At 51.3% G+C, this 19,379-nt stretch overlaps 6 non-coding genes across 6 annotated transcripts; 4 read left to right on the top strand and 2 right to left on the bottom strand.

Annotated features, from left to right (window-relative positions):
* The first annotated feature begins 832 nt into the window (after positions 1–832).
* LOC127042251 (U5 spliceosomal RNA) lies at positions 833–948 on the top strand. The gene has a single exon (XR_007771901.1). It is a non-coding gene; the product is annotated as a U5 spliceosomal RNA (small nuclear RNA).
* A 1,136-nt stretch (positions 949–2,084) lies between these two features.
* Positions 2,085–2,279, top strand: LOC127042246 (U2 spliceosomal RNA). Its single transcript, XR_007771897.1, has one exon. It is a non-coding gene; the product is annotated as a U2 spliceosomal RNA (small nuclear RNA).
* Positions 2,280–7,147: 4,868 nt separating this feature from the next.
* Positions 7,148–7,311, bottom strand: LOC127042242 (U1 spliceosomal RNA). The gene has a single exon (XR_007771893.1). It is a non-coding gene; the product is annotated as a U1 spliceosomal RNA (small nuclear RNA).
* Positions 7,312–10,451: 3,140 nt separating this feature from the next.
* On the top strand, positions 10,452–10,567 carry LOC127042257 (U5 spliceosomal RNA). Its single transcript, XR_007771907.1, has one exon. It is a non-coding gene; the product is annotated as a U5 spliceosomal RNA (small nuclear RNA).
* A 1,136-nt stretch (positions 10,568–11,703) lies between these two features.
* LOC127042248 (U2 spliceosomal RNA) lies at positions 11,704–11,898 on the top strand. The gene has a single exon (XR_007771899.1). It is a non-coding gene; the product is annotated as a U2 spliceosomal RNA (small nuclear RNA).
* Positions 11,899–16,766: 4,868 nt separating this feature from the next.
* LOC127042263 (U1 spliceosomal RNA) lies at positions 16,767–16,930 on the bottom strand. The gene has a single exon (XR_007771913.1). It is a non-coding gene; the product is annotated as a U1 spliceosomal RNA (small nuclear RNA).
* Between the last annotated feature and the right edge of the window lie 2,449 nt (positions 16,931–19,379).

The following is a 19,379-nucleotide window of genomic DNA, read 5'->3' as shown; positions in this document are numbered from 1 at the left end:
TGGTGGGGAAGGTGGAGGTTGGATATTAGGAAAAGCCTTTTTCACGAGGAGGGTGGTGAAGCATTGGAATGGGTTCCCTATTCCAATGGAGGTGGTGGAATCTCCTTCCTTAGAGGTTTTCAAGGTCAGGCTTGACAAAGCCCTGGCTGGGATGATTTAGTTGGGGATTGGGTTGGACTAGATGACCTCCTGAGGTCCCTTCCAACCCTGAGAGTCCATGATTTTTAAGCTGTTCCCGTGCATCAAGGTGAGCTGCAGCTCAGCAAACCCCAAGGATCTGAGGCGAGCTACTTTGCAGCAGAGGCAGACCAAGCAGCAGGTACAACGCGGGGTCACACCCCGGCCGGCAGATAGAATCTCATGTCCGAGATCCCGGCTCCTGTTCCTTGGCAAAGCGTGTGCTTTTGCTCCGGATTTTAGCTGCGGGCCAAGTGCCCTCTGGCCTCTCGTCCGGGCTCCGTCCTCCATGCGCCTGGGCATCAGCGGGACTGTCTCAGGAGAGCAGCTTCCCCACCCTCGCCGCATCCCAATCTCCGCCCAGCTGGGGAAGGAGCAGAGACAGCCCGGAGAAAAGTCTCCTTTGAACGCCGGAGACGGCCGGAGCATCTTATTTGCATACTCACAGAGCATTGCGCGCAGCGAAGCGAGTCCCTGGTCAAGGGGCTGGTTTTGCTCCCTGTGTTCCCGGTTCTGATGATCCAACTCGGGCTATCAATCGGTTCAATTCCATTTCCTCTAAAAGCTCTGCAGTTTAGCGGGCTGTGAGAGTACTCACCCTGACTTGTGGTAGCATACGCGGTTGCCCTGGCAGCGCCTCTGCCCTGTTTTCTATGTACTCTGCTTTCTCTTCAGTTCGTATAAATCTTTCGCCTTTTACTAAAGATTTCCGTGGAGAGGAACATCTATGAGTTTGTAGCCAATTTTTGGAGGCTTTGCTTTGGTGAGGCTGTTCCCTGTTGTGAAAAAGAACAGAAGGGGGCTACCTGAACTGGTGTCAGTAGCTCGAGCTTTCCTATAAACAACTCAGAGCTGTGAAAATGACTGTTTGGGAATTACTGTTCCATTATTTTATTTTCAGCTGATCGTGTTAGTGAGATGGCTTCCTGTCTAGCAGGGGACACTTTTGTGATGGGTATTCCGCTGGCTCTTCGGTTTTGGAAGTTTTTGGTTATCACGGTTGAAGAGCAGCAAATAAATGCGTTGTTGTTCGTGTTAAGGTTTGGTTTGTCCTAAGAGTGGATGGTTTGGAGTCATTTGTAACTCTGCCGTTAGTTATTGGCAACAGCTTGTTATTGGGCCCCTGAGTGGAAAGGCTGCTCTTGCAGATTTTAGTTTGTCATTGTTGGAAGGTCAGTTAAAGAGCTGCTCTCTTAATGTAGTCCGTGAGGGTTCTTACGCCACCCTCCTTAATATACCTTCCAGAAGGTGATTGCATAGTTTCCCTCGTCTCCCCACAGAAGAGAAATTGTCCATCCCTTTCCTGTTGGGAAAACACCAGTGTTTTCAAACCTTTTGCCCAGATGAGGGATAGTTCATAGGAGCAGAAGAGGAGGAAGGTTGTGGCACTTTGAGTCAGATTCCTAGCGTTTAAGGCCAGAAGGAACCAGCCCATCACCTCAGAGGGACTAAGGGGCACCAATGCCCCAAATAGCGAGGAATTGCTTTGATGCAATTGACTGTATGTTTGAGATAGTTCGGTGGGAAGGAGCAGAAAAGAGCATCGGGGCTGCGGAACAGCGCTTGCATAGGCTTTCTTTGCCCTGGTTTGCTGTAAGAGTTAACAGTGAGAAATTGGTAGTCACAGGTCAGTGGGTGGCTTTATGGAAATTAGGAGTATAGAGGGGAAACCAGCGAGAGGAAGGCGTCTGCAAGACTTGTCTGTCTTTGAACAGAATTGTGCGTTAAGGGTTCTTGCTTTGAATTCTTCCACTGGAGTCATTTCGGGGAAGTGAGTCTCACGTAGAGTTCCCTAGTTACGGTGTTTGTTGCGTGTCTGGGAGCTCGTCCTGGTGAGGTAGAAATGGGTGGGCGCAGGGGTGTGCGTGCGTGCGTGGCAGAGTGTCAGCCTTGCTTCTCTGCAGCTCATTTTTATTTAAACATTTTCTAATAAGCTTTTAAATGTGTTCTTATCAGTTTAATCTCTGATAGGTAGGTCCTTGATGTGAGGACTGTAGATTAGCTTGGTTGTTTGAAAGGAGGAGGGTTAGAGAAGAAGCTTGCTTTGTCTGCCCCATGTATGGACCTGGTAGTGCAGTGCTTCCAGGAACGCTGTATCTCCTTTAGGGGAGAAACTTCTGGCAGAGAAAAACAGAAAAGAGTTGAGCTGTGGTGACGGTTTTTTCAAGCAGATCTTTTTTCAATAGCAGCAAAATCTGGTGTCTTTAGCGGTTTTTCTTTCTTTGTGATAAACACCAATACAGTTACGGTTTCTTGGAAGTGTTTTGTGAGTCTGCAGATGTGAGAGGTTCTTCTTTCTCTTGCTAGAGAATTATTTAAGAAGCAGGACTCCTTCTTTCTGCTGTGAGCCTTTTCAACGGTATGAGGGACAAATGCTTTCCAGACTCTGGGTCTCTTGGGGAGATGGTTGTTTTTTTGTTTTTGTTTTTCTTGGGGTGGGGGATTGGTAATATTTGAGATTAGGTGTATATCAACAACTGCATGACTTACACAGACTTCTCCCCACCCGACCTACGTTCTCTGTATCTTGGTTGGTAAGATCGAGACAAGGCCCTAGGTGTCGTGCTGCACCTGGCACACAGGGGCCCCAATCCTGATTTCTCCCCTTCCCTCGAACCTACTGTAATCTAAATGCTAAATAATAATCCTTAACTGCTCATTATTGCCACCCTCACTATTGGAAAATCCCCAAAATCACGACAGTGGCTTACAAATCATGAGGATTCATTTTTTAAAACAAAAATGTAATGTGGGTTCTCTAGCTTTCCCTTCCGGTTTTCTGAACCAGGCAAGCTAGAAACTTACCTTTCTAGTGCAGCGAGAGCCCCAGGGAGCAGGAGCCCCCGGCACCTGGGGCTGGCATGCAGAGGGGTTCCTCACGGTTGTGTGTTCCACACTTTGATCTCACCCACCAAGTATCAAGTGTGATCTCCTCAGGCACTAGAACAGCCTTTCCATTTAGTCACAGACAGCCCCCTTGGGCACCCTGACTCTATCTTGCCACCCAGGTGTAGTAGACGCTGCTGTAACACGCAAACTCTGTACGTCCTTTAGGGCTAACCCTAGCCCAAGAGCCGGGAGCCCTTGCTTATGCTTAGAAGGCGTGCCGTCTCCCTGAAGTCCAAGCAGCATCGCGGGTGGGGACAACAGTTTCTTCCTGACAGGGTTTTTTATTCCATTCGCCCAGAGCTTAAGCTGATGGGGGCAAGTGTTTGTGCAGGTCTCTGCCACCTCGTGGGTGTGTGAGGGGGAGCAATCAACCAAGTCTTTTGTCCACAGATGATCCACAGCGGCTTGTCTGATGTCTCAGTCGAGGCTTTCTCTTGTTGGAAAGGAGATGACGCTTCTTCTGGTAAGGTAGCGTTTCACACTTGGTAATGCTTCGCTCCTGACTGGTGGCGGGGTGGCGGCAAGGGGGTTTACAGCTTTAGTGCCAACGCTTATAGATCACCTTACAACATGGGCTATGGCTATTATAGGTGAGAAGAATGCATGCAGCAACTCACGAGCTTGTCATAAACTCTAAACATACTTCTATAAAGCTAATGCCTCTTTTAACAGCACTAACAAACAGCTGAGCAAGACTAGTTACCAGCCATGCGTTTGTCACTTTTCAGTAAGGCCTAGGGGCCTTGGCATGAGCTGGCCCCTGGTCTGCCAGTGTCAGAAGAGGATCTTCCCTCTCTTATCCCCAGGTGTCTGTACTGGGAGCAGTACTGTTCAACTTACTCATAAATGATCTGGGGAAAGGGGTAAACAGTGAGGTGGCAAATTTTGCGGATGATACAAAATTGCTCAGGATAGTTAAGTCCCAAGCAGACTGCAGAGAGCCACAAAGAGATCTCACAAAACTGGGTGACGGGACAAGAGAATGGCAGATGAAGGGCGGTGCTCTTAAGTGCAAAGTCATGCACACTGGAAAACAGAATCCCAACTCTCCCTATAAAACGACGGGGTCTAAATTAGCTGTTACCACGCGAGAAAGAGTTCTGGGAGGCATTGTGGATAGGTCTCTGAAAACATCCACTCAGTGTGCAGCGGAGTCTCGGGAATCATTAAGAAAGGGATAGGTAAGAAGACAGAAACTGTCATATCGCCTCAATATCAATCCATGCTACTCCCACACCTTGAATACTGCGCGCTGATGCGGTCGCCCCAATCTCAAAAAAGATATATTGGAATGGGAAAGATTCCGAAAAGGACAACAAAGATGATGAGGGGATATGGACCAGCTTCCGTCTAAGAAGGGATTAATAAGATTGGGACTTTTCATCTTGGAAAAGAGACGACTATAGGGGGATACGACGGAGGTCTATAAAACCGTGACCGGTGTGGAGAAAGTAAATCAGGAAGAGTTATTTACTCCTTCTCATAAGGCACGAACTGGGGGTGGGGGGTGTCACCAAATAAAATTAATAGGCCGCAGCTTTAAAACAAACAGAAGGAAGTATTTCTTCACGCACCACACAGTCAACCTGTGGAACTCTTTGCCAGAGGATGTCGCGAATGCCAAGACTATAACAGGGTTCCAAAAAGCACTAGATACCTTTCTGGAGGATAGTTCCATCTATGACGCTTCGCCAGCGGTATTTCTAGCTAACCCCTGTTTGCCAGAAGCTGGGTATGGGCGCCAGGGGATGGAGCACTTGATGATTCCCCGTTCTGGTCATTCCCTCTGGGGTGCCTGGCATTGGCCGCGGTCAGAAGACAGGATACTGGGCTAGGTCTTTAACTTGGACGGGGAGCTGGGAAGATGGTAAATCAGACAGAACCCGTTCGACAAACCTCTTCATTTCCTTGTTACTGCCTGACTTCTTTATTCATTTCCTTTTCCTTATTTCCCAGCTGTCACGGAGTGTGGGGGAGTCCGGCCCTGCACCCCTCTTCCTGGGACCCACAGTGACTCTTAGCCAGCCAGTAAAACAGAAGGTTTATTGGACAACAGGAACACAGGTTACAGCAGGGCTTGCAGACACAGTCAGGACCCCTCCATCGAGTCCGTCTGGGCTTTCAGGGTGCTTGGATCCTCGCTAGGATACCCTGAATTCCGCCCACACAGCCCCAAGCCCAAACTCAAACTGCTTCCCTCCTGCCACCCCCTTCCTTTGTCCCCTTCCCGGGCAAAGGGGTTGACCTTTCCCCTCCCTTACCTAGCTCAGGTTACAGGCCCTGGCATTGTCCATCCCCTAAAGTCCTCCCTTGCTCTCCCACTCCCCACACAGACAGTCCCTACTGCATCACACCAGCAGACTGACTAGACACCAGATTTGGGTGCTAGCAGAGGGACCTGACGAGCTCCTTCTTTTCGGCAGCGTTGAACATGCCAGGGCACAGTCAGATTCTGGATGCTCCTCTGAACGTAACCCCTAGCGCTCAGTTGTATTTCTGTTTCTTAGCTCTTTTGGGCCATCGATCTTTGGTCTGACACGTAGGATCCCTGCATTAGGAGAGAGGGCTAATTAATGAGACCACAAACCTTGGAAATCAAATGAAACCTGAAGTCCGTAGAAGACCCCGAAAGGCCCTTGGGGAGTGGAGGGCAAGCTGAGGAAGAGTTCCCTGCACAGCTTACCTCTCCATTCTCGTTTTCCTGTCCTGATCGCAAAAGCCGGGAAGCAGCTCCGGGTAGGGAGGGGATACCATATGCGTGCAGTGGTTAGACAGGAAACAGCAAGGAACTGGACTGGTACGGAGTGAAACCGGAAGCCTCTTCTGTATGCCTGATGACTGCATGTTTGAGAGAGTTATGTGGGAAGTGGAGGCTTTGAGTGGGCTTTCAGAGGAAATGTAATGGAAAGGCAGCAGAAAGTGGAATCCCAGGGTTTTAAACAATCCTCCGATAACACACCAAAAAGCTCAGGTCTAGTTACTCATTCAAAATTAGAAGAAAGTTACAGCAAGATTTCATCATAAATGACGTCAAACCCTAAAGATTTCACAACACAACTGCTGTAAGGAGCCACGAGGGAAGCAAGACAAAGTCAACCTTCTCACAGAGAAACCCAGTTAAACCATTTCTCTCTTTTGAAGCAGCATAATCTCCCCAAATGGAAGGGCACTGTTCCCGGAGAAGGGTCCTGGAGAGGGCTTTCCTCGTTGGTGCAGGCCATCCACCTCCCCGAAAGACGGGAGCTAGGTCGACGGAAGAATTCTTCCGACCAAGGCGCGGACTGACGTAGCCGCGTCGATTTACGTTCCCCGTGCAGACCAGGCCCGAGGGTTGGAGCGTCCTGAAGAGTTAAGTCAGAACAGCTCCGTCTGTCAGGGGTGCGCAAAAGGGAAACCTGCTCCTGGGCGACGCACGCCGCCCTAACCCCCAGCGTAGCTAAGGGCTTTCGGGGAGGCGATGGGCCTAAAGCGATGGAAAGACCTCCTCCAGCACAGGGTTGTGACAGCCTGGTCTCCGTAGCACAGACAGGGAGGCCACCAAGAGACAGGAACAGACAGCAAAAGCCAAAGCGGCCCCAGGGCAGGGGGCGAGGCTGCCTGTTGGATGAGGGGACCGGGCGGGACAGGCCTTTGGGACAGGCCGTCCTCCCGTCAAAGGAGGAAGAGCCCAAGAAGGAGGGCCAGGCAAGAAGCTACAAGCAGGGAAAGAAGCAGAGCAGGCGGGCGGGCAGCTCCCCTTAGAGCAAAAGAAGGCATTGGCCCAAGCCCCCCCGCAAAAGCAGACTAGAGAGCAGATGAGCTGCAAAAGACCAGGGAAAGTCAAGAAAGCACAGAGCTTTGCAAGCCACAGGGAAAGTTTCAGAGCTGAGCTTTGCTTCTTCTCCCTTGGCCCCATCATCAGGGGCAAGAACAAAGGTGCCAAAAGCTACAGGACCTGCAGAAGAGAGCCGTCACAAAGACAGGAGAGCAAAACCGCTTTTGTCAAAACCAACCACACAGCTGCACGCTGGACCAAGCATCCCCAGGCCACTGAGCAGCACTCCCCAAGGCATCTCGTTTTCCTGTCTTTTCAACCAATCGCCAGGGGAGAGCGCGAATGCAGTCCCCCACTACCACAAATTATGCAGTTGAGTTTCCCCCATTTGGGGAAATCGCAGGGGTCAACACACCCGCAGTGCAATGGATGAGCCTCACCCTGGGAAAACCACCTTCGTGATCACAGTATTTCCCCTGCCAGGTAAGTATGAGGTCCTACTGCCCAGCTGCCGCCCGCCCTCGCTCTCCCCAGACTTCTAAGACACGGGGCGGACCGCCACGCCCCAACCCCCTGGCCTCGCCCACACCGGCCCCCACTGCCGACAGATGCCCCGCCGCGTCCCCGAGGCCCCTCCCTTCTCCACGCCGAGCTCCCGGGGCCAAAGTCGGGCCCTGCCGGGCCGCCTGCCTCCGCTCCGACAATGCTCTGCTTGCACACAGATCTGCATACACGCTCACGCGACTCCGCCCCTCCGCTCGGGCCCCCTCCCCCTGCCTGCTCGGGCCATGACTCTTGCGCCCTGGAGTTGTAGCCGGGTCTCGTCCCAGGCATCCAGGCTATCAGAGAGACCACATTGACCAGCTGCTGCTGGGGAAAGAGTGCAGCTTGCATTTTGCTGCTCTCTCTCCCCACCGGAAGTTGGTCCAATACAAGAACGACCTCCCCTGCCTTGTCTCACTTCAGTTTCTCCTCAGTGCAGAAGGTCGGGTGTTGTCAGCCACTCTCCAGAAACTGGAAGGCCACTCCATCCCTTTTGTTACCTGCCAAGTGAGGCTGAGTGCACTGGCAGGCAGCGCCGTCCGAAGGAGTGGAAGATTAGACAAATGGCCAGGGAAGGGTATAAAACTATTGCTCGGGAAGGCAGGAGCGAAATTAGGAAGGGCAACTCAGGCTTGGAGTTGCAGCTAGCAAGAGATGTTAAGGGTAACAAGAAGAAGGGTTTCTTCAGGTATGTTAGCAACAAGAAGAAAGTCAAGGAAACTGTGGGCCCCATACTGAATGAGAGAGGCGACCTAGTGACAGAGGATGTGGAAAAAGCTAAGGTACTCAATGCTTTCCCCCGCCCCGCCCCCGTCTTCACGAACAAAATCTGCTCCCAGACTGCTGCACTGGGCAGCACAGCATGGAGAGGAGGTGACCAGCCCCCTGTGGAGAAAGAAGTGGTTTGAGACTATTTAGAAAAGCTGGGGGAGCACGAATCCGTGGGGCTGGATGCGCTGCATCCCAGGGTGCTAAAAGAGTTGGTGGGTGTAATTGCAGGGCCATTGGCTATTATCTTTGAAAACTCATGGTGATCGGGGGAGGTCCCGGATGACTGGAAAAAGGCTAATGTAGTGCCCATCGTTAAAAAAGGGAAGAAAGAAGGAGGATGCGGGGAACTACAGGCCAATCAGCCTCACCTCAGTCCCTGGAAAAATCATGGAGCAGGTCCTCGAGGAATCAATTCTGAAGCACTCAGAGGAGAGGCAAGTGATCAGCAGCAGTCAGCATGGTTTCAGCAAGGGCAAGTCACGCCTGACTAACCGAATTGCCTTCTGTGAGGAGATAAGTGGGTCTGGGGATGAGGGGAAAGCAATGGAGGTGTTATTCCTTGACTTTATCAAAGCTTTTGATACAATCATCTCCCACAGCATTCTTGTCGGCAAGTTCAAGAAGTATGGGCTGGATGAATGGACTATAAGGTGGAGAGAAAGCTGGCTAGGTCGTCGGGTTCAACGGGTAGTGATCGATGGCTCCACGTCTAATTGGCAGCCGATATCAAGCGGTGTGCCCCAGGGGTCGGTCCTGGGGCCGATTGTGTTCAATATCTTCATTAATGTTCTGGAGGATGGCGTGGACTGCCCTCTCAGCAAGTTTGCAGATGACACTAAACTGGGAGGAGCGGTCGATACGCTGGAGGGTAGGGGTAGGATACAGAGGGACCTAGACAAATTAGAGGATTGGGCCAAAAGACACCTGATGAGGTTCAACAAGGACAAGTGCCCAGTCCTACACTTAGGACGGAAGAATCCCACGTGCTGCTCCAGACTAGGGACCGAATGGCTAGGCAGCAGTTCTGCAGAAAAGGACCCAGGGGTTACAGTGGAGGAGAAGCTGCCTATGAGTCGATGGTATGCCCTTGTTGCCAAGAAGGCTAACGGCATTTTGGACTGTATACGTAGGGGCATTGCCAGCAGATCGAGAGACGTGATCGTTCCCTTCTATTCGACATTGGTGAGGCCTCATCTGGAGTACCGTGTCCAGTTTTGGGCCCCACACTACAAGAAGGATGTGGAAAAACTGAAAAGAGTCCAGCCTAGGGCAAGAAAAATGATTGGGGGCGGGTGGGCGGGGGCTGGAAGACATGACTTATGAGGAGAGGCTGAGGGAACTGGGATTGTTTAGTCTGCAGAAGAGAAGAATGAGGGGGGATTGATCGCTACTTCCAACTACCTGAAAGGGGGTTCCAAAGAGGATGGATCTAGACTGTTCTCAGTGGTGCCAGATGACAGAACAAGGAGCAATGGTCCCAAGTTGTGGTGGGGAAGGTGGAGGTTGGATATTAGGAAAAGCCTTTTTCACGAGGAGGGTGGTGAAGCATTGGAATGGGTTCCCTATTCCAATGGAGGTGGTGGAATCTCCTTCCTTAGAGGTTTTCAAGGTCAGGCTTGACAAAGCCCTGGCTGGGATGATTTAGTTGGGGATTGGGTTGGACTAGATGACCTCCTGAGGTCCCTTCCAACCCTGAGAGTCCATGATTTTTAAGCTGTTCCCGTGCATCAAGGTGAGCTGCAGCTCAGCAAACCCCAAGGATCTGAGGCGAGCTACTTTGCAGCAGAGGCAGACCAAGCAGCAGGTACAACGCGGGGTCACACCCCGGCCGGCAGATAGAATCTCATGTCCGAGATCCCGGCTCCTGTTCCTTGGCAAAGCGTGTGCTTTTGCTCCGGATTTTAGCTGCGGGCCAAGTGCCCTCTGGCCTCTCGTCCGGGCTCCGTCCTCCATGCGCCTGGGCATCAGCGGGACTGTCTCAGGAGAGCAGCTTCCCCACCCTCGCCGCATCCCAATCTCCGCCCAGCTGGGGAAGGAGCAGAGGCAGCCCGGAGAAAAGTCTCCTTTGAACGCCGGAGACGGCCGGAGCATCTTATTTGCATACTCACAGAGCATTGCGCGCAGCGAAGCGAGTCCCTGGTCAAGGGGCTGGTTTTGCTCCCTGTGTTCCCGGTTCTGATGATCCAACTCGGGCTATCAATCGGTTCAATTCCATTTCCTCTAAAAGCTCTGCAGTTTAGCGGGCTGTGAGAGTACTCACCCTGACTTGTGGTAGCATACGCGGTTGCCCTGGCAGCGCCTCTGCCCTGTTTTCCATGTACTCTGCTTTCTCTTCAGTTTGTATAAATCTTTCGCCTTTTACTAAAGATTTCCGTGGAGAGGAACATTTATGAGTTTGTAGCCAATTTTTGGAGGCTTTGCTTTGGTGAGGCTGTTCCCTGTTGTGAAAAAGAACAGAAGGGGGCTACCTGAACTGGTGTCAGTAGCTCGAGCTTTCCTATAAACAACTCAGAGCTGTGAAAATGACTGTTTGGGAATTACTGTTCCATTATTTTATTTTCAGCTGATCGTGTTAGTGAGATGGCTTCCTGTCTAGCAGGGGACTCTTTTGTGATGGGTATTCCGCTGGCTCTTCGGTTTTGGAAGTTTTTGGTTATCACGGTTGAAGAGCAGCAAATAAATGCGTTGTTGTTCGTGTTAAGGTTTGGTTTGTCCTAAGAGTGGATGGTTTGGAGTCATTTGTAACTCTGCCGTTAGTTATTGGCAACAGCTTGTTATTGGGCCCCTGAGTGGAAAGGCTGCTCTTGCAGATTTTAGTTTGTCATTGTTGGAAGGTCAGTTAAAGAGCTGCTCTCTTAATGTAGTCCGTGAGGGTTCTTACGCCACCCTCCTTAATATACCTTCCAGAAGGTGATTGCATAGTTTCCCTCGTCTCCCCACAGAAGAGAAATTGTCCATCCCTTTCCTGTTGGGAAAACACCAGTGTTTTCAAACCTTTTGCCCAGATGAGGGATAGTTCATAGGAGCAGAAGAGGAGGAAGGTTGTGGCCCTTTGAGTCAGATTCCTAGCGTTTAAGGCCAGAAGGAACCAGCCCATCACCTCAGAGGGACTAAGGGGCACCAATGCCCCAAATAGCGAGGAATTGCTTTGATGCAATTGACTGTATGTTTGAGATAGTTCGGTGGGAAGGAGCAGAAAAGAGCATCGGGGCTGCGGAACAGCGCTTGCATAGGCTTTCTTTGCCCTGGTTTGCTGTAAGGGTTAACAGTGAGTAATTGGTAGTCACAGGTCAGTGGGTGGCTTTATGGAAATTAGGAGTATAGAGGGGAAACCAGCGAGAGGAAGGCGTCTGCAAGACTTGTCTGTCTTTGAACAGAATTGTGCGTTAAGGGTTCTTGCTTTGAATTCTTCCACTGGAGTCATTTCGGGGAAGTGAGTCTCACGTAGAGTTCCCTAGTTACGGTGTTTGTTGCGTGTCTGGGAGCTCGTCCTGGTGAGGTAGAAATGGGTGGCCGCAGGGGTGTGCGTGCGTGCGTGGCAGAGTGTCAGCCTTGCTTCTCTGCAGCTCATTTTTATTTAAACATTTTCTAATAAGCTTTTAAATGTGTTCTTATCAGTTTAATCTCTGATAGGTAGGTCCTTGATGTGAGGACTGTAGATTAGCTTGGTTGTTTGAAAGGAAGAGGGTTAGAGAAGAAGCTTGCTTTGTCTGCCCCATGTATGGACCTGGTAGTGCAGTGCTTCCAGGAACGCTGTATCTCCTTTAGGGGAGAAACTTCTGGCAGAGAAAAACAGAAAAGAGTTGAGCTGTGGTGACGGTTTTTTCAAGCAGATCTTTTTTCAATAGCAGCAAAATCTGGTGTCTTTAGCGGTTTTTCTTTCTTTGTGATAAACACCAATACAGTTACGGTTTCTTGGAAGTGTTTTGTGAGTCTGCAGATGTGAGAGGTTCTTCTTTCTCTTGCTAGAGAATTATTTAAGAAGCAGGACTCCTTCTTTCTGCTGTGAGCCTTTTCAACGGTATGAGGGACAAATGCTTTCCAGACTCTGGGTCTCTTGGGGAGATGGTTGTTTTTTTGTTTTTGTTTTTCTTGGGGTGGGGGATTGGTAATATTTGAGATTAGGTGTATATCAACAACTGCATGACTTACACAGACTTCTCCCCACCCGACCTACGTTCTCTGTATCTTGGTTGGTAAGATCGAGACAAGGCCCTAGGTGTCGTGCTGCACCTGGCACACAGGGGCCCCAATCCTGATTTCTCCCCCTCTCCCGAACCTACTGTAATCTAAATGCTAAATAATAATCCTTAACTGCTCATTATTGCCACCCTCACTATTGGAAAATCCCCAAAATCACGACAGTGGCTTACAAATCATGAGGATTCATTTTTTAAAACAAAAATGTAATGTGGGTTCTCTAGCTTTCCCTTCCGGTTTTCTGAACCAGGCAAGCTAGAAACTTACCTTTCTAGTGCAGCGAGAGCCCCAGGGAGCAGGAGCCCCCGGCACCTGGGGCTGGCATGCAGAGGGGTTCCTCACGGTTGTGTGTTCCACACTTTGATCTCACCCACCAAGTATCAAGTGTGATCTCCTCAGGCACTAGAACAGCCTTCCCATTTAGTCACAGACAGCCCCCTTGGGCACCCTGACTCTATCTTGCCACCCAGGTGTAGTAGACGCTGCTGTAACACGCAAACTCTGTACGTCCTTTAGGGCTAACCCTAGCCCAAGAGCCGGGAGCCCTTGCTTATGCTTAGAAGGCGTGCCGTCTCCCTGAAGTCCAAGCAGCATCGCGGGTGGGGACAACAGTTTCTTCCTGACAGGGTTTTTTATTCCATTCGCCCAGAGCTCAAGCTGATGGGGGCAAGTGTTTGTGCAGGTCTCTGCCACCTCGTGGGTGTGTGAGGGGGAGCAATCAACCAAGTCTTTTGTCCACAGATGATCCACAGCGGCTTGTCTGATGTCTCAGTCGAGGCTTTCTCTTGTTGGAAAGGAGGTGACGCTTCTTCTGGTAAGGTAGCGTTTCACACTTGGTAATGCTTCGCTCCTGACTGGTGGCGGGGTGGCGGCAAGGGGGTTTACAGCTTTAGTGCCAACGCTTATAGATCACCTTACAACATGGGCTATGGCTATTATAGGTGAGAAGAATGCATGCAGCAACTCACGAGCTTGTCATAAACTCTAAACATACTTCTATAAAGCTAATGCCTCTTTTAACAGCACTAACAAACAGCTGAGCAAGACTAGTTACCAGCCATGCGTTTGTCACTTTTCAGTAAGGCCTAGGGGCCTTGGCATGAGCTGGCCCCTGGTCTGCCAGTGTCAGAAGAGGATCTTCCCTCTCTTATCCCCAGGTGTCTGTACTGGGAGCAGTACTGTTCAACTTACTCATAAATGATCTGGGGAAAGGGGTAAACAGTGAGGTGGCAAATTTTGCGGATGATACAAAATTGCTCAGGATAGTTAAGTCCCAAGCAGACTGCAGAGAGCCACAAAGAGATCTCACAAAACTGGGTGACGGGACAAGAGAATGGCAGATGAAGGGCGGTGCTCTTAAGTGCAAAGTCATGCACACTGGAAAACAGAATCCCAACTCTCCCTATAAAACGACGGGGTCTAAATTAGCTGTTACCACGCGAGAAAGAGATCTGGGAGGCATTGTGGATAGGTCTCTGAAAACATCCACTCAGTGTGCAGCGGAGTCTCGGGAATCATTAAGAAAGGGATAGGTAAGAAGACAGAAACTGTCATATCGCCTCAATATCAATCCATGCTACTCCCACACCTTGAATACTGCGCGCTGATGCGGTCGCCCCAATCTCAAAAAAGATATATTGGAATGGGAAAGATTCCGAAAAGGACAACAAAGATGATGAGGGAATATGGACCAGCTTCCGTCTAAGAAGGGATTAATAAGATTGGGACTTTTCATCTTGGAAAAGAGACGACTATAGGGGGATACGACGGAGGTCTATAAAACCGTGACCGGTGTGGAGAAAGTAAATCAGGAAGAGTTATTTACTCCTTCTCATAAGGCACGAACTGGGGGTGGGGGGTGTCACCAAATAAAATTAATAGGCCGCAGCTTTAAAACAAACAGAAGGAAGTATTTCTTCACGCACCACACAGTCAACCTGTGGAACTCTTTGCCAGAGGATGTCGCGAATGCCAAGACTATAACAGGGTTCCAAAAAGCACTAGATACCTTTCTGGAGGATAGTTCCATCTATGACGCTTCGCCAGCGGTATTTCTAGCTAACCCCTGTTTGCCAGAAGCTGGGTATGGGCGCCAGGGGATGGAGCACTTGATGATTCCCCGTTCTGGTCATTCCCTCTGGGGCGCCTGGCATTGGCCGCGGTCAGAAGACAGGATACTGGGCTAGGTCTTTAACTTGGACGGGGAGCTGGGAAGATGGTAAATCAGACAGAACCCGTTCGACAAACCTCTTCATTTCCTTGTTACTGCCTGACTTCTTTATTCATTTCCTTTTCCTTATTTCCCAGCTGTCACGGAGTGTGGGGGAGTCCGGCCCTGCACCCCTCTTCCTGGGACCCACAGTGACTCTTAGCCAGCCAGTAAAACAGAAGGTTTATTGGACAACAGGAACACAGGTTACAGCAGGGCTTGCAGACACAGTCAGGACCCCTCCATCGAGTCCGTCTGGGCTTTCAGGGTGCTTGGATCCTAGCTAGGATACCCTGAATTCCGCCCACACAGCCCCAAGCCCAAACTCAAACTGCTTCCCTCCTGCCACCCCCTTCCTTTGTCCCCTTCCCGGGCAAAGGGGTTGACCTTTCCCCTCCCTTACCTAGCTCAGGTTACAGGCCCTGGCATTGTCCATCCCCTAAAGTCCTCCCTTGCTCTCCCACTCCCCACACAGACAGTCCCTACTGCATCACACCAGCAGACTGACTAGACACCAGATTTGGGTGCTAGCAGAGGGACCTGACGAGCTCCTTCTTTTCGGCAGCGTTGAACATGCCAGGGCACAGTCAGATTCTGGATGCTCCTCTGAACGTAACCCCTAGCGCTCAGTTGTATTTCTGTTTCTTAGCTCTTTTGGGCCATCGATCTTTGGTCTGACACGTAGGATCCCTGCATTAGGAGAGAGGGCTAATTAATGAGACCACAAACCTTGGAAATCAAATGAAACCTGAAGTCCGTAGAAGACCCCGAAAGGCCCTTGGGGAGTGGAGGGCAAGCTGAGGAAGAGTTCCCTGCACAGCTTACCTCTCCATTCTCGTTTTCCTGTCCTGATCGCAAAAGCCGGGAAGCAGCTCCGGGTAGGGAGGGGATACCATATGCGTGCAGTGGTTAGACAGGAAACAGCAAGGAACTGGACTGGTACGGAGTGAAACCGGAAGCCTCTTCTGTATGCCTGATGACTGCATGTTTGAGAGAGTTATGTGGGAAGTGGAGGCTTTGAGTGGGCTTTCAGAGGAAATGTAATGGAAAGGCAGCAGAAAGTGGAATCCCAGGGTTTTAAACAATCCTCCGATAACACACCAAAAAGCTCAGGTCTAGTTACTCATTCAAAATTAGAAGAAAGTTACAGCAAGATTTCATCATAAATGACGTCAAACCCTAAAGATTTCACAACACAACTGCTGTAAGGAGCCACGAGGGAAGCAAGACAAAGTCAACCTTCTCACAGAGAAACCCAGTTAAACCATTTCTCTCTTTTGAAGCAGCATAATCTCCCCAAATGGAAGGGCACTGTTCCCGGAGAAGGGTCCTGGAGAGGGCTTTCCTCGTTGGTGCAGGCCATCCACCTCCCCGAAAGACGGGAGCTAGGTCGACGGAAGAATTCTTCCGACCAAGGCGCGGACTGACGTAGCCGCGTCGATTTACGTTCCCCGTGCAGACCAGGCCCGAGGGTTGGAGCGTCCCGAAGAGTTAAGTCAGAACAGCTCCGTCTGTCAGGGGTGCGCAAAAGGGAAACCTGCTCCTGGGCGACGCACGCCGCCCTAACCCCCAGCGTAGCTAAGGGCTTTCGGGGAGGCGATGGGCCTAAAGCGATGGAAAGACCTCCTCCAGCACAGGGTTGTGACAGCCTGGTCTCTGTAGCACAGACAGGGAGGCCACCAAGAGACAGGAACAGACAACAAAAGCCAAAGCGGCCCCAGGGCAGGGGGCGAGGCTGCCTGTTGGATGAGGGGACCGGGCGGGACAGGCCTTTGGGACAGGCCGTCCTCCCGTCAAAGGAGGAAGAGCCCAAGAAGGAGGGCCAGGCAAGAAGCTACAAGCAGGGAAAGAAGCAGAGCAGGCGGGCGGGCAGCTCCCCTTAGAGCAAAAGAAGGCATTGGCCCAAGCCCCCCCGCAAAAGCAGACTAGAGAGCAGATGAGCTGCAAAAGACCAGGGAAAGTCAAGAAAGCACAGAGCTTTGCAAGCCACAGGGAAAGTTTCAGAGCTGAGCTTTGTTTTTTCTCCCTTGGCCCCATCATCAGGGGCAAGAACAAAGGTGCCAAAAGCTACAGGACCTGCAGAAGAGAGCCGTCACAAAGACAGGAGAGCAAAACCGCTTTTGTCAAAACCAACCACACAGCTGCACGCTGGACCAAGCATCCCCAGGCCACTGAGCAGCACTCCCCAAGGCATCTTGTTTTCCTGTCTTTTCAACCAATCGCCAGGGGAGAGCGCGAACGCAGTCCCCCACTACCACAAATTATGCAGTCGAGTTTCCCCCATTTGGGGAAATCGCAGGGGTCAACACACCTGCAGTGCAATGGATGAGCCTCACCCTGGGAAAACCACCTTCGTGATCACAGTATTTCCCCTGCCAGGTAAGTATGAGGTCCTACTGCCCAGCTGCCGCCCGCCCTCGCTCTCCTCAGACTTCTAAGACACGGGGCGGACCGCCACGCCCCAACCCCCTGGCCTCGCCCACACCGGCCCCCACTGCCGACAGATGCCCCGCCGCGTCCCCGAGGCCCCTCCCTTCTCCACGCCGAGCTCCCGGGGCCAAAGTCGGGCCCTGCCGGGCCGCCTGCCTCCGCTCCGACAATGCTCTGCTCGCACACAGATCTGCATACACGCTCACGCGACTCCGCCCCTCCGCTCGGGCCCCCTCCCCCTGCCTGCTCGGGCCATGACTCTTGCGCCCTGGAGTTGTAGCCGGGTCTCGTCCCAGGCATCCAGGCTATCAGAGAGACCACATTGACCAGCTGCTGCTGGGGAAAGAGTGCAGCTTGCATTTTGCTGCTCTCTCTCCCCACCGGAAGTTGGTCCAATACAAGAACGACCTCCCCTGCCTTGTCTCACTTCAGTTTCTCCTCAGTGCAGAAGGTCGGGTGTTGTCAGCCACTCTCCAGAAACTGGAAGGCCACTCCATCCCTTTTGTTACCTGCCAAGTGAGGCTGAGTGCACTGGCAGGCAGCGCCGTCCGAAGGAGTGGAAGATTAGACAAATGGCCAGGGAAGGGTATAAAACTATTGCTCGGGAAGGCAGGAGCGAAATTAGGAAGGGCAACTCAGGCTTGGAGTTGCAGCTAGCAAGAGATGTTAAGGGTAACAAGAAGAAGGGTTTCTTCAGGTATGTTAGCAACAAGAAGAAAGTCAAGGAAACTGTGGGCCCCATACTGAATGAGAGAGGCGACCTAGTGACAGAGGATGTGGAAAAAGCTAAGGTACTCAATGCTTTCCCCCGCCCCGCCCCCGTCTTCACGAACAAAATCTGCTCCCAGACTGCTGCACTGGGCAGCACAGCATGGAGAGGAGGTGACCAGCCCCCTGTGGAGAAAGAAGTGGTTTGAGACTATTTAGAAAAGCTGGGGGAGCACGAATCCGTGGGGCTGGATGCGCTGCATCCCAGGGTGCTAAAAGAGTTGGTGGGTGTAATTGCAGGGCCATTGGCTATTATCTTTGAAAACTCATGGTGATCGGGGGAGGTCCCGGATGACTGGAAAAAGGCTAATGTAGTGCCCATCGTTAAAAAAGGGAAGAAAGAAGGAGGATGCGGGGAACTACAGGCCAATCAGCCTCACCTCAGTCCCTGGAAAAATCATGGAGCAGGTCCTCGAGGAATCAATTCTGAAGCACTCAGAGGAGAGGCAAGTGATCAGCAGCAGTCAGCATGGTTTCAGCAAGGGCAAGTCACGCCTGACTAACCGAATTGCCTTCTGTGAGGAGATAAGTGGGTCTGGGGATGAGGGGAAAGCAATGGAGGTGTTATTCCTTGACTTTATCAAAGCTTTTGATACAATCATCTCCCACAGCATTCTTGTCGGCAAGTTCAAGAAGTATGGGCTGGATGAATGGACTATAAGGTGGAGAGAAAGCTGGCTAGGTCGTCGGGTTCAACGGGTAGTGATCGATGGCTCCACGTCTAATTGGCAGCCGATATCAAGCGGCGTGCCCCAGTGGTCGGTCCTGGGGCCGATTGTGTTCAATATCTTCATTAACGTTCTGGAGGATGGCGTGGACTGCCCTCTCAGCAAGTTTGCAGATGACACTAAACTGGGAGGAGCGGTCGATACGCTGGAGGGTAGGGGTAGGATACAGAGGGACCTAGACAAATTAGAGGATTGGGCCAAAAACACCTGATGAGGTTCAACAAGGACAAATGCCCAGTCCTACACTTTAGACGGAAGAATCCCACGCGCTGCTCCAGACTAGGGACCGAATGGCTAGGCAGCAGTTTTGCAGAAAAGGACCCAGGGGTTACAGTGGAGGAGAAGCTGCCTATGAGTCGACGGTATGCCGTTGTTGCCAAGAAGGCTAGCGGCATTTTGGATTGTATACGTAGGGGCATTGCCAGCAGATCGAGAGACGTGATCGTTCCCTTCTATTCGACATTGGTGAGGCCTCATCTGGAGTACCGTGTCCAGTTTTGGGCCCCACACTACAAGAAGGATGTGGAAAAACTGAAAAGAGTCCAGCCTAGGGCAAGAAAAATGATTGGGGGTGGGTGGGCGGGGGCTGGAAGACATGACTTATGAGGAGAGGCTGAGGGAACTGGGATTGTTTAGTCTGCAGAAGAGAAGAATGAGGGGGATTGATCTCTGCTTCCAACTACCTGAAAGGGGGTTCCAAAGAGGATGGATCTAGACTGTTCTCAGTGGTGCCAGATGACAGAACAAGGAGCAATGGTCCCAAGTTGTGGTGTGGAAGGTGGAGGTTGGATATTAGGAAAAGCCTTTTTCACGAGGAGGGTGGTGAAGCATTGGAATGGGTTCCCTATTCCAATGGAGGTGGTGGAATCTCCTTTCTTAGAGGTTTTCAAGATCAGGCTTGACAATGCCC

Source organism: Gopherus flavomarginatus, unplaced genomic scaffold, assembly GCF_025201925.1.
Source record: "Gopherus flavomarginatus isolate rGopFla2 unplaced genomic scaffold, rGopFla2.mat.asm mat_scaffold_34_arrow_ctg1, whole genome shotgun sequence".
In the NCBI taxonomy this organism is placed as follows: Eukaryota; Metazoa; Chordata; order Testudines; family Testudinidae; genus Gopherus; species Gopherus flavomarginatus.
Note: the sequence above shows the minus strand (reverse complement) of the source record. Positions and strands in the feature narration are given on the sequence as shown.